This window comes from Zea mays, chromosome 10, assembly GCF_902167145.1.
Source record: "Zea mays cultivar B73 chromosome 10, Zm-B73-REFERENCE-NAM-5.0, whole genome shotgun sequence".
Taxonomy (NCBI): domain Eukaryota; kingdom Viridiplantae; phylum Streptophyta; class Magnoliopsida; order Poales; family Poaceae; genus Zea; species Zea mays.
The window spans coordinates 88,669,276-88,679,682 of record NC_050105.1 but is presented as its reverse complement, the minus strand read 5'-3'; positions in this window follow the sequence as shown (position 1 = coordinate 88,679,682).

The window sequence follows — 10,407 nt, the reverse complement described above, 5'->3', positions numbered from 1 at the left end:
CAGGCGACAGAAGGCAAGAATTGCCTTCCTGGAATGCTCTCAACGGCTCCTAGCTGCCTTGGGGCTATAAAAGGGACCCCTAGGCGCATGGAGGAGATCACCAAGCATTATCTAAGCATTCCTAAGCACCAAGACTTCAATTCCGCGCATTCGATTCTTTGTGATAGCAACTAGAGCTCCATTTGAGTAGAGAACTCTTTGAGTTGTTTTGAGAGCTCGTGTTGTGACTTGTGTGCGTATTGTCGCTCTGATTTTGTGTCTTTTGTGCGTGGCTTATCCCTCCCTTACTCCGTGCTTCTTTGTGAACATCATATTGTAAGGGTGAGAGGCTCCAAGTTGTGGAGATTCCTCGCAAACGAGATATACTAAAAAGCAAAACACCGTGGTATTCAAGTGGGTCTTTGGACCGCTTGAGAGGGGTTGATTGCAACCCTCGTCCGTTGGGACGCCACAACGTGGAGTATGCAAGTGTTGGACTTGGCCGAACCACAGGATAAACCACTGTGTCTATCTGTGTTGATCTTCTTGTGATTATCGTGTCTTGCAAGAACTCTTCTCTAGCCACTTGGCTTTATTGTGCTAACCCCTAATCAAGTTTTGTGGCATTAAAGTTCAAGTTTTACAGGATCACCTATTCACCCCCCCTCTAGGTGCTCTCAATTGGTATCAGAGCCGTTCTCTTCAAGAAAGGGACTAATCGTCCGAAGAGATGGATCCTAAGGGCAAGGGGATGGGGGTCAATGATAAGGAGAAGGAGTCCTTCGTAAATGATCCAAAGGATGACAAGCCTACTGACTCAGGCTCGGGCCACAAAAGAAAAGATGGGAGGAAGAAGAAAACAAGGCGCATCAAGGAGATAGTCTACTACGACAGCGACGAATCTTCCTCTTCCCAAAAGGACGACGACAACGACTACGAGAAAAAGAAGACAGTTAATTCAAACTTTTCCTTTGATTATTCTCGTATTCCGCAAAGTTTCAATGCTCATTTGCTTTCCATTACCCTCGGTAAACCCCCCCCCCACTTTGATGGAGTGGACTACGGATTTTGGAGTCACAAAATGCGTAGCCACTTGTTCTCTCTCCATCCAAGTATATGGGAGATAGTAGAAAGTGGAATGCACTTTGATAGTACGGATAGTCCCATGTTCATTAATGAGCAAATTCACAAAAATGCACAAGCTACTACTGTTCTTCTAGCTTCATTGTGCAGGGATGAATACCGTAAGGTGAGCGGCTTGGATAACGCCAAGCAAATTTGGGACACCCTCAAAATCTCACATGAGGGAAACGACGTCACCATGCTCACCAAGATGGAGTTGGTGGAGGGCGAACTTGGGAGATTCGCAATGATCAGGGGCGAGGAGCCAACCCAAACGTACAACCAGCTCAAGACCCTCGTCAACAAAATAAGGAGCTATGGAAGCACGCGATGGACGGACCACGACGTCGTCCACCTAATGCTAAGGTCTTTTACTGTCCTTGATCCACAGCTTGTGAACAATATTCGTGAGAATCCTAGGTACACCAAGATGACGCCCGAGGAGATACTTGGAAATTTTTTAAGCGGGCGGATGATGATCAAGGAGGCAAGATACGTTGACGATGCGTTGAACGGCCCAATCCACGAGCCTCAAACCGTTGCTCTCAAAGCAACGAGGAGCAAGGAAGTGCTACCTAGCAAGGTGGCACAAGTTGAGGCGGCGGGACTCAATGAGGAAGAGATGGACCTCATCATTAAGCGCTTCAAGACGGCGCTAAGGGGTCGCAAGGAGCATCCTAACAAGACCAAGACGAAGGGGAAGCGCTCATGCTTCAAATGTGGTAAGATTGGTCATTTTATCGCTAATTGTCCCGATAATGATAGTGACCAGGAACAAGGGAACAAGAGGGAAAAGAAGAAGGCTTACAAGAAGGCTAAGGGCGAGGCACACCTTGGAAAGGAGTGGGACTCGGATTGTTCGTCGTCCGACTCCGACAACGAAGGACTCGCCGCCACCGCCTTCAACAAGTCGGCCCTCTTCCCCAACGAGCATCACACCTGCCTCATGGCAACGGAAAAGAAGGTAAGCACTGATAATACTAGTACTTACGCTTCCTCAAGTGATGAAGAATCTAGCGATGATGAAATAGACTATTCATGTTTGTTCAAGGGCCTAGATAGAACTAAGGTTGATAAGATTAATGAATTAATTGATGCATTGAATGATAAGAATAGGTTATTAGAAAAGCAAGAGGATCTTTTGTATGAAGAACATGATAAGTTTGTAGAGGCACAAAAATCCCTTGCTTTAGAAATTAAAAGGAATGAAATACTTTCTTGTGAATTGTCTACATGCCATGACTCTATTTATAGCTTAAAGAGCATAAATGATGATTTGAATGCTAAGTTAGAAATAGCAAATAAATCAACATCTTGTGTAGAACATGTTGCAATTTGCAATAGGTGTAAAGATTTTAATGTTGATGCTTGTAGTGAACATCTAGTTTCAATTTCTAATTTGAATGATGAAGTGGCTAGCCTTAATGCCCAACTTAAGACTAGCAAGAGTGAATTTGACAAACTAAAATTTGCAAGGGATGCCTACACGATTGGTAGACACCCCTCAATTAAGGATGGTCTTGGCTTCAAGAGGGAAGTCAAGAACTTAACAAGCCATAAGGCTTCCATCTCCGCCAAGGAGAAAGGGAAGGCCCCTATAGCTAGTAGTGCTCAAAAGAACCATGCTTTCATGTATCATGATAGGAGACATTCTAGGAATGTTTATAGAAGTTATGATGCTTTTGATTCTCATGCCATGATTGCTTCTAGTTCTTCTATTATGCATGATAGAAATTTGGCTAGGAAAAATGTTGTTCATCATATGCCTAGAAGAAATATTGTTCTTGTTCCTAGGAAAGTAATGAATGAACCTTCTACAATTTATTATGCTTGCAATGCTTCCTTTGCTATTTGTAGAAAGGATAAGAAGGTAATTGCTAGGAAATTAGGGGCCAAATGTAAGGGAGACAAGACTTGCATTTGGGTCCCGAAGACAATTGTCACTAACCTTGTAGGACCCAACAAGAGTTGGGTACCTAAGACCCAAGCCTAAATTTGCCTTGCAGGTTTATGCATCCGGGGGATCAAGCTGGATTATCGACAGCGGATGCACAAACCACATGACGGGGGAAAAGAGGATGTTCTCTTCCTACGTCAAGAACAAGGATCCCCAAGATTCAATCATATTCGGTGATGGGAACCAAGGCAAGGTAAAAGGGTTAGGAAAAATTGCTATTTCATCCGAGCACTCTATTTCTAATGTGTTCTTAGTCGAGTCGCTTGGATATAACTTGTTGTCTATGAGTCAACTTTGTAATATGGGATATAACTGTTTATTCACAAATGTAGATGTGTCTGTCTTTAGAAAAAGTGATGGTTCATTAGCCTTTAAGGGTGTACTAGACGACAAACTTTATTTAGTTGATTTTGCAAAAGAGGAGGCCGGTCTAGATGCATGCTTAATTGCTAAGACTAGCATGGGTTGGCTGTGGCATTGCCGTTTAGCACATGTAGGAATGAAGAACCTTCACAAGCTTCTAAAGGGAGAACACGTGATAGGTCTAACTAATGTAACTTTCAAAAAAGATAGACCTTGTGCAGCTTGTCAAGCAGGTAAACAGGTGGGAAGCTCTCATCATGCCAAAAATGTGATGACAACATCAAGACCCCAGGAGTTACTTCATATGGACCTCTTCGGACCCGTCACCTATCTAAGCATAGGAGGAAGTAAGTATGGTCTTGTTATAGTTGAATATTTTTCCCGCTTCACTTGGGTATTCTTTTTGCAGGATAAATCTAAAACCCAAGGGACCCTCAAGCGCTTCCTAAGGAGAGCCCAAAACGAGTTTGAGCTCAAAGTGAAGAAGATAAGGAGCGACAATGGGTCCGAGTTCAAGAACCTTCAAGTGGAGGAGTATCTTGAGGAGGAAGGAATCAAGCACGAGTTCTTCGCTCCCTACACACCACAGCAAAATGGTGTGGTAGAGAGGAAGAACAGGACACTACTAGACATGGCAAGGACGATGCTTGGTGAATTCAAGACGCCCGAACGGTTTTGGACGGAAGCCGTGAGCACGGCTTGCCACGCCATAAACCGGGTCTACCTTCATCGCCTCCTCAAGAAGACTTCATATGAGCTTCTAACCGGTAACAAACCCAATGTGTCTTACTTTCGTGTATTTGGGAGCAAATGTTACATTCTAGTGAAGAAAGGTAGGAATTCTAAGTTTGCTCCCAAAGCTGTAGAAGGGTTTTTGTTAGGTTATGACTCAAATACAAAGGCGTATAGGGTCTTCAACAAATCATCGGGTTTGGTTGAAATCTCTAGCGACGTTGTATTTGATGAGACTAATGGCTCTCCAAGAGAGCAAGTTGTTGATCTTGATGATGTAGATGAAGAAGACGTTCCAACGGCCGCAATGCGCACCATGGCGATTGGAGATGTGAGGCCACTGGAACAAAAGGAGCAAGATCAACCTTCCTCCTCAACAACGGTGCATCCCCCAACTCAAGAAGATGAACAGGTTCATCAAGAGGAGGCGTGTGATCAAGGGGGAGCACAAGATGATCATTTAATGGAGGAAGAAGCACAACCGGCACCTCCAACCCAAGTTCGAGCGACGATTCAAAGGAATCATCCCATCGACCAAATATTGGGTGACATAAGCAAGGGAGTAACTACTCGTTCTAGATTAGTTAATTTTTGTGAGCATTACTCCTTTGTCTCTTCTATTGAGCCTTTCAGGGTAGAAGAGGCCTTGCTAGATCCGGACTGGGTGTTGGCCATGCAAGAGGAGCTCAACAACTTCAAGAGAAATGAAGTTTGGACACTGGTGCCTCGTCCCAAGCAAAACGTTGTGGGAACCAAGTGGGTGTTCCGCAACAAACAAGACGAGCACGGGGTGGTGACAAGGAACAAGGCACGACTTGTGGCAAAAGGTTACGCCCAAGTCGCAGGTTTGGACTTTGAGGAGACTTTTGCTCCTGTGGCTAGGCTAGAGTCAATTCGCATATTGTTAGCCTATGCTACTCACCATTCTTTCAGGTTGTTCCAAATGGATGTGAAGAGCACTTTCCTCAACGGGCCAATCAAGGAGGAGGTGTACGTGGAGCAACCCCCTGGCTTCGAGGATGAACGGTACCCCGACCACGTGTGTAAGCTCTCTAAGGCGCTCTATGGACTTAAGCAAGCCCCAAGAGCATGGTATGAATGCCTTAGAGACTTTTTAATTGCTAATGCTTTCAAGGTTGGGAAAGCCAATCCAACGTTATTCACTGAGACTTGTGATGGTGATCTTTTTGTGTGCCAAATTTATGTCGATGACATAATATTTGGTTCCACTAACCAAAAGTCTTGTGAAGTGTTTAGCAGGGCGATGACTCAAAAGTTTGAGATGTCGATGATGGGCGAGTTAAGCTATTTCCTTGGGTTCCAAGTGAAGCAACTCAAGGATGGGACCTTCATCTCCCAAACGAAGTACACACAAGACTTGATCAAGCGGTTTGGGATGAAGGATGCCAAGCCCGCAAAGACTCCAATGGGAACCGACGGACACACCGACCTCAACAAAGGAGGTAAGTCCGTTGATCAAAAGGCATACCGGTCTATGATAGGGTCCTTACTTTATTTATGTGCTACTAGACCGGATATTATGCTTAGCGTATGCATGTGTGCTAGATTTCAATCCGATCCAAGGGAGTGTCACTTAGTGGCCGTGAAGCGAATTCTTAGATATTTAGTCGCTACGCCTTGCTTCGGGATCTGGTATCCAAAGGGGTCTACCTTTGACTTAATTGGATACTCAGACTCCGACTATGCTAGATGTAAGGTCGATAGGAAGAGTACATCGGGGACGTGCCAATTCTTAGGAAGGTCCCTGGTGTCGTGGAGTTCTAAGAGACAAACTTCTGTTGCCCTATCCACCGCTGAGGCCGAGTACGTTGCCGCAGGACAGTTGCGCACAACTACTTTGGATGAGGCAAACCCTCAGGGACTTTGGCTACAATCTGAGCAAAGTCCCACTCCTATGTGATAATGAGAGTGCTATCCGCATGGCGAATAATCCTGTTGAACACAGCCGCACAAAGCACATTGACATCTGGCATCACTTTTTGAGAGACCACCAGCAAAAGGGAGATATCGAAGTGTTTCATGTTAGCACCGAGAACCAGCTAGCCGATATCTTTACCAAGCCTCTAGATGAGTCGACCTTTTGCAAGCTGCGTAGTGAGCTAAATGTCTTAGATTCGCGGAACTTGGATTGATTTATAGCATACATGTGTTTTATGCCTTGATCATGTTCCTTAATGCATTTTGTTGTTTATTTATGGTGCTCAAGTTGTACAAGCACTCCCCGGACCTCACAAGTCCATTTGCAAGTGATGCACATATTTAGGGGGAGATGTGCTACAACTTGACCCTTTGAGGCTAACTGTGTGCTTGAGTTTGCTTAATTTAGTCTCAAAGGTGGATTGAAAGGGAATGATGGACTTGGACCATGAAAGACTTCCACTGCACTCCTATGAAAGAGTAACTGATTCCAAGTTCATCTTTGTACTCTTATTGCCTTTTTACTCTAAGTTGAAGACTTTGGTGAGGCAATAGGGTTAAAGGGCCAAGATTGATCCCGTTTTGGTGCTTGATGCCAAAGGGGGAGAAAATAAGGCCAAAGCAATAAATGGATCAGCTACCACTTGAGAATTTTGAAAATAGTAGAATAGAGCTTTTGGTTTGTCAAAATTCTCTTATTGTCTCTTTTGTCAAAAGTTGGCCTCTTGTAGGGAGAATATTTGATTATGGGAAATAGGGGGAATTTCTGAAATCTTTGAACAACTCTCTTTATGTGTCAACAAGTGTGTTTGACTTAGAGATAGGGAATTGAGTTTGATTTGCAAAACCAAAACCAAGTGGTGGCAAAGAATGATCCAAATATGCAAAATTTGAATCAAAACAAATTTGAGTTTTCATTTGCATTGATGTTGCACTTCTGTTAGTTGTTTTTTGTTGTGTTGGCATAAATCACCAAAAAGGGGGAGATTGAAAGGGAAATGTGCCCTTAGGCCATTTCTAAGTATTTTGGTGATTAAGTGTCCAACACAAGTGCCTAAGTGTTAAATTGTGCCAAGAACTCAAGAAGTGCAAATCAAGATTAAAGGTATGTTTCTAGACTTAGTACATTGTTTTGAAGACTAATGTATTGTGTCTAAGTGCTAGAAACAAGAGAAAACAATTATGGAGAAGTTGGCTGAGTACAGCCATAAGACTGCTCGGTCTGGGTGCACCGGACTGTCCGGTGGTGCACCGGACAGTGTCCGGTGCGCCAGACTGGCGTCTGTCAACTAGCTGCTCTCGGGACTTCGACGACGGTGTACGGCTATAATTCACCGGACTGTCCGGTGGTGCACCGGACTGTCTGGTGAGCCAACTGTCGGCCCGACCAACGGTCGGCCGCGTAATCCGCGCGCGACGCATGGCAGAGCCAACGGTCAGAAGGAGGCACCGGACTGTCCAGTGTGCACCGGACAGTGTCCGGTGCGCCAACGGCTCTGAACCGCCAACGGTCGGCTTCGCCAAAGAAGGAAAGAAATCCACACCGGACAGTGTCCGGTGGTGCACCGGACTGTCCGGTGCGCCAGGCGACATAAGGCAAGAATTGCCTTCCTGGAATGCTCTCAATGGCTCCTGGCTGCCTTGGGGCTATAAAAGGGACCCCTAGGCGCATGGAGGAGATCACCAAGCATTCTCTAAGCATTCCTAAGCACCAAGACTTCAATTCCTCGCATTCGATTCTTTGTGATAGCAACTAGAGCTCCATTTGAGTAGAGAACTCTTTGAGTTGTGTTGAGAGCTCGTGTTGTGACTTGTGTGCGTATTGTCGCTCTGATTTTGTGTCTTGTGTGCGTGGCTCATCCCTCCCTTACTCCGTGCTTCTTTGTGAACATCATATTGTAAGGGTGAGAGGCTCCAAGTTGTGGAGATTCCTCGCAAGCGGGATATAGTAAAAAGCAAAACACCGTGGTATTCAAGTGGGTCTTTGGACCGCTTGAGAGGGGTTGATTGCAACCCTTGTCCGTTGGGACGCCACAACGTGGAGTAGGCAAGTGTTGGACTTGGCCGAACCACGGGATAAACCACTGTGTCTATCTGTGTTGATCTTCTTGTGATTATCGTGTCTTGCAAGAACTCTTCTCTAGCCACTTGGCTTTATTGTGCTAACCCCTAATCAAGTTTTGTGGCATTAAAGTTCAAGTTTTACAGGATCACCTATTCACCCCCCTCTAGGTGCTCTCATAGGCCCCTAGTTGGTTTTAGTGATTAATGACAACGTAAGATTATTATGACTAACATGTGTTTTGCAGAGTATATAGTAAGCTAGGTCACAATGTAAGGAATTGGACTCCAACAGGTGAAAACAACCACATTGATGAAACTTGAAGGGACAACCGAAAAAGACGAACCAAAAGGTGAAGGACTACATATCCTAAGTGTCAAAGGAGTTGTGGGTCATTTAGGATAGAGTTAGAACCTTTATTTCTATTTTGGCTATACTATGAAGAGGGGTTGTTGATGAGTAGCTTGACCAAGGTATGACTAGTGTAGTGTTGGTGCATGCACACACTTAAAACTAGTATTAGGTGTCACTCAATAGCCGACATAAAAGTGGAAGTCAAAACCGTTTGAAACAATCATAATGAAGTGTTCCTGGGGCGCTGGACTGTCCGGTGGCTCTCTGAACGTTCAACACAGAGAGCATGTTTTCTGCGCCTTGTCTGAGATCGGTCACTGGACTGTCTAGTGTGCACTGGTGGCACACTGTTTGTTACTGTGTCTGACGACTAGTTGTCAGAATTTGCCATTGGTGATGCACTGCAGGCAAACCGAACTGTCCAGTGCACCCACGAACAGTGCAACATAGTAACAGCCCTTCCGACATTATATTAACAAGAGACCGAAACAATGGGTCCCGGGCGATAAAATCCTCGAACCCTGACCCCATCACTAACGGGCTGGCATCGATCATCCACTCTGCAACCCAACCGGAGAGTGGCGCACAAGACATTGTAACCCAAGAGCGGATAGGGCACAATGAGAGAATGTTTTTAACCAAGCCTGAAAATTCGTCCTAAGAGGGATTGAACTCAGGACTTAGAGGTGCTACTCAGAAGCCCTTAACCACTAGACTAGAGGTCCTTACGCAAACAAATCCTTAATAGATTTATATAATAATTAATGTATATATTTTGTATATGTGTTTAGATTTATCTTTATCTATTTAAATATGTATTAAAGTAAACTAAAATAAATACTAATCTGGGAGGAGGGAGCAGTAGCATGCGACTAGTCTAATCCGAGGATATATGCGGGACAAAGAATCTATCTGCCCATCCCCTCGCCCCTGCCACACGGCCGCTTCGATAACAGAAAGTCAAAAGTTTCACTGTGCATGTCCTGACGTTACCGTCGTTGGTTGGTGAGTGAATGTGAAATGTTTTGACTAGCAATAAACACACGCATATCAAAGCAGATTCATGGAACGGATAAAATGTTCGGTGGGTAAATAACGCAGTGTCGGGAATCCGTGGGAAAACATGCCGCGTTTTGACGATAGGGTGCCACATGCATGATCGAGACCTTTGCTGCTCTTGCACTCTGCCATTGCTTTTTTCAGAATTCGATCGTCACATTTTTTTTCGTCTCCGGACATTTACCTGGAACGGATTTATCCACGACTTTTTAGGATGTAATTTTAGCTCTCCACGACCACTCACTATTTCTTGGTTTCACCATCTATCACTCATGTTGAGGATTTACATGCGTGGATTATAGAAGCCCCATGGCCTTGTCAATGTATTTGAACTGATATTTCTTTGTTCAAAATAAACTTTATTACGGTAGTTCTTAGGAGATGTGCATATAGATGTGTTTGGTTTGAGAAATAGATGAGCTGGTGCATCATAAGTTCATTCCTCAAATTTGGTGAGATATCGCATTTCTTATATTAGTACTAACTATGAGAAATGAGGTGGTGATGGATGAACTCATTCCATTCTACAAACCAAACAAAAAAAGTGAGGAGCGAGAAGATGGACTAGTTTATTTCTTAAACCAAACACCCTAAAAGTGCACCAGTGTGTTTATAGAGGTTAGTATCCCCTCATATATATTGGGTGTTTGGTTCATGTGACTAAAGTTTAGTTTGTGTCACATCAAATGTTTAAATATCAATTATGTATATTAAATATGTACTTAATTAAATTTAATACTTCTGTCTCATCTTTTAGTCTTCATCTATGTACTTAGCTCGATCTATACTTGTCGGTGTTTTGGGTCCGAACGCATACCCGGGGTTGCCCCTCAAGGTGTTT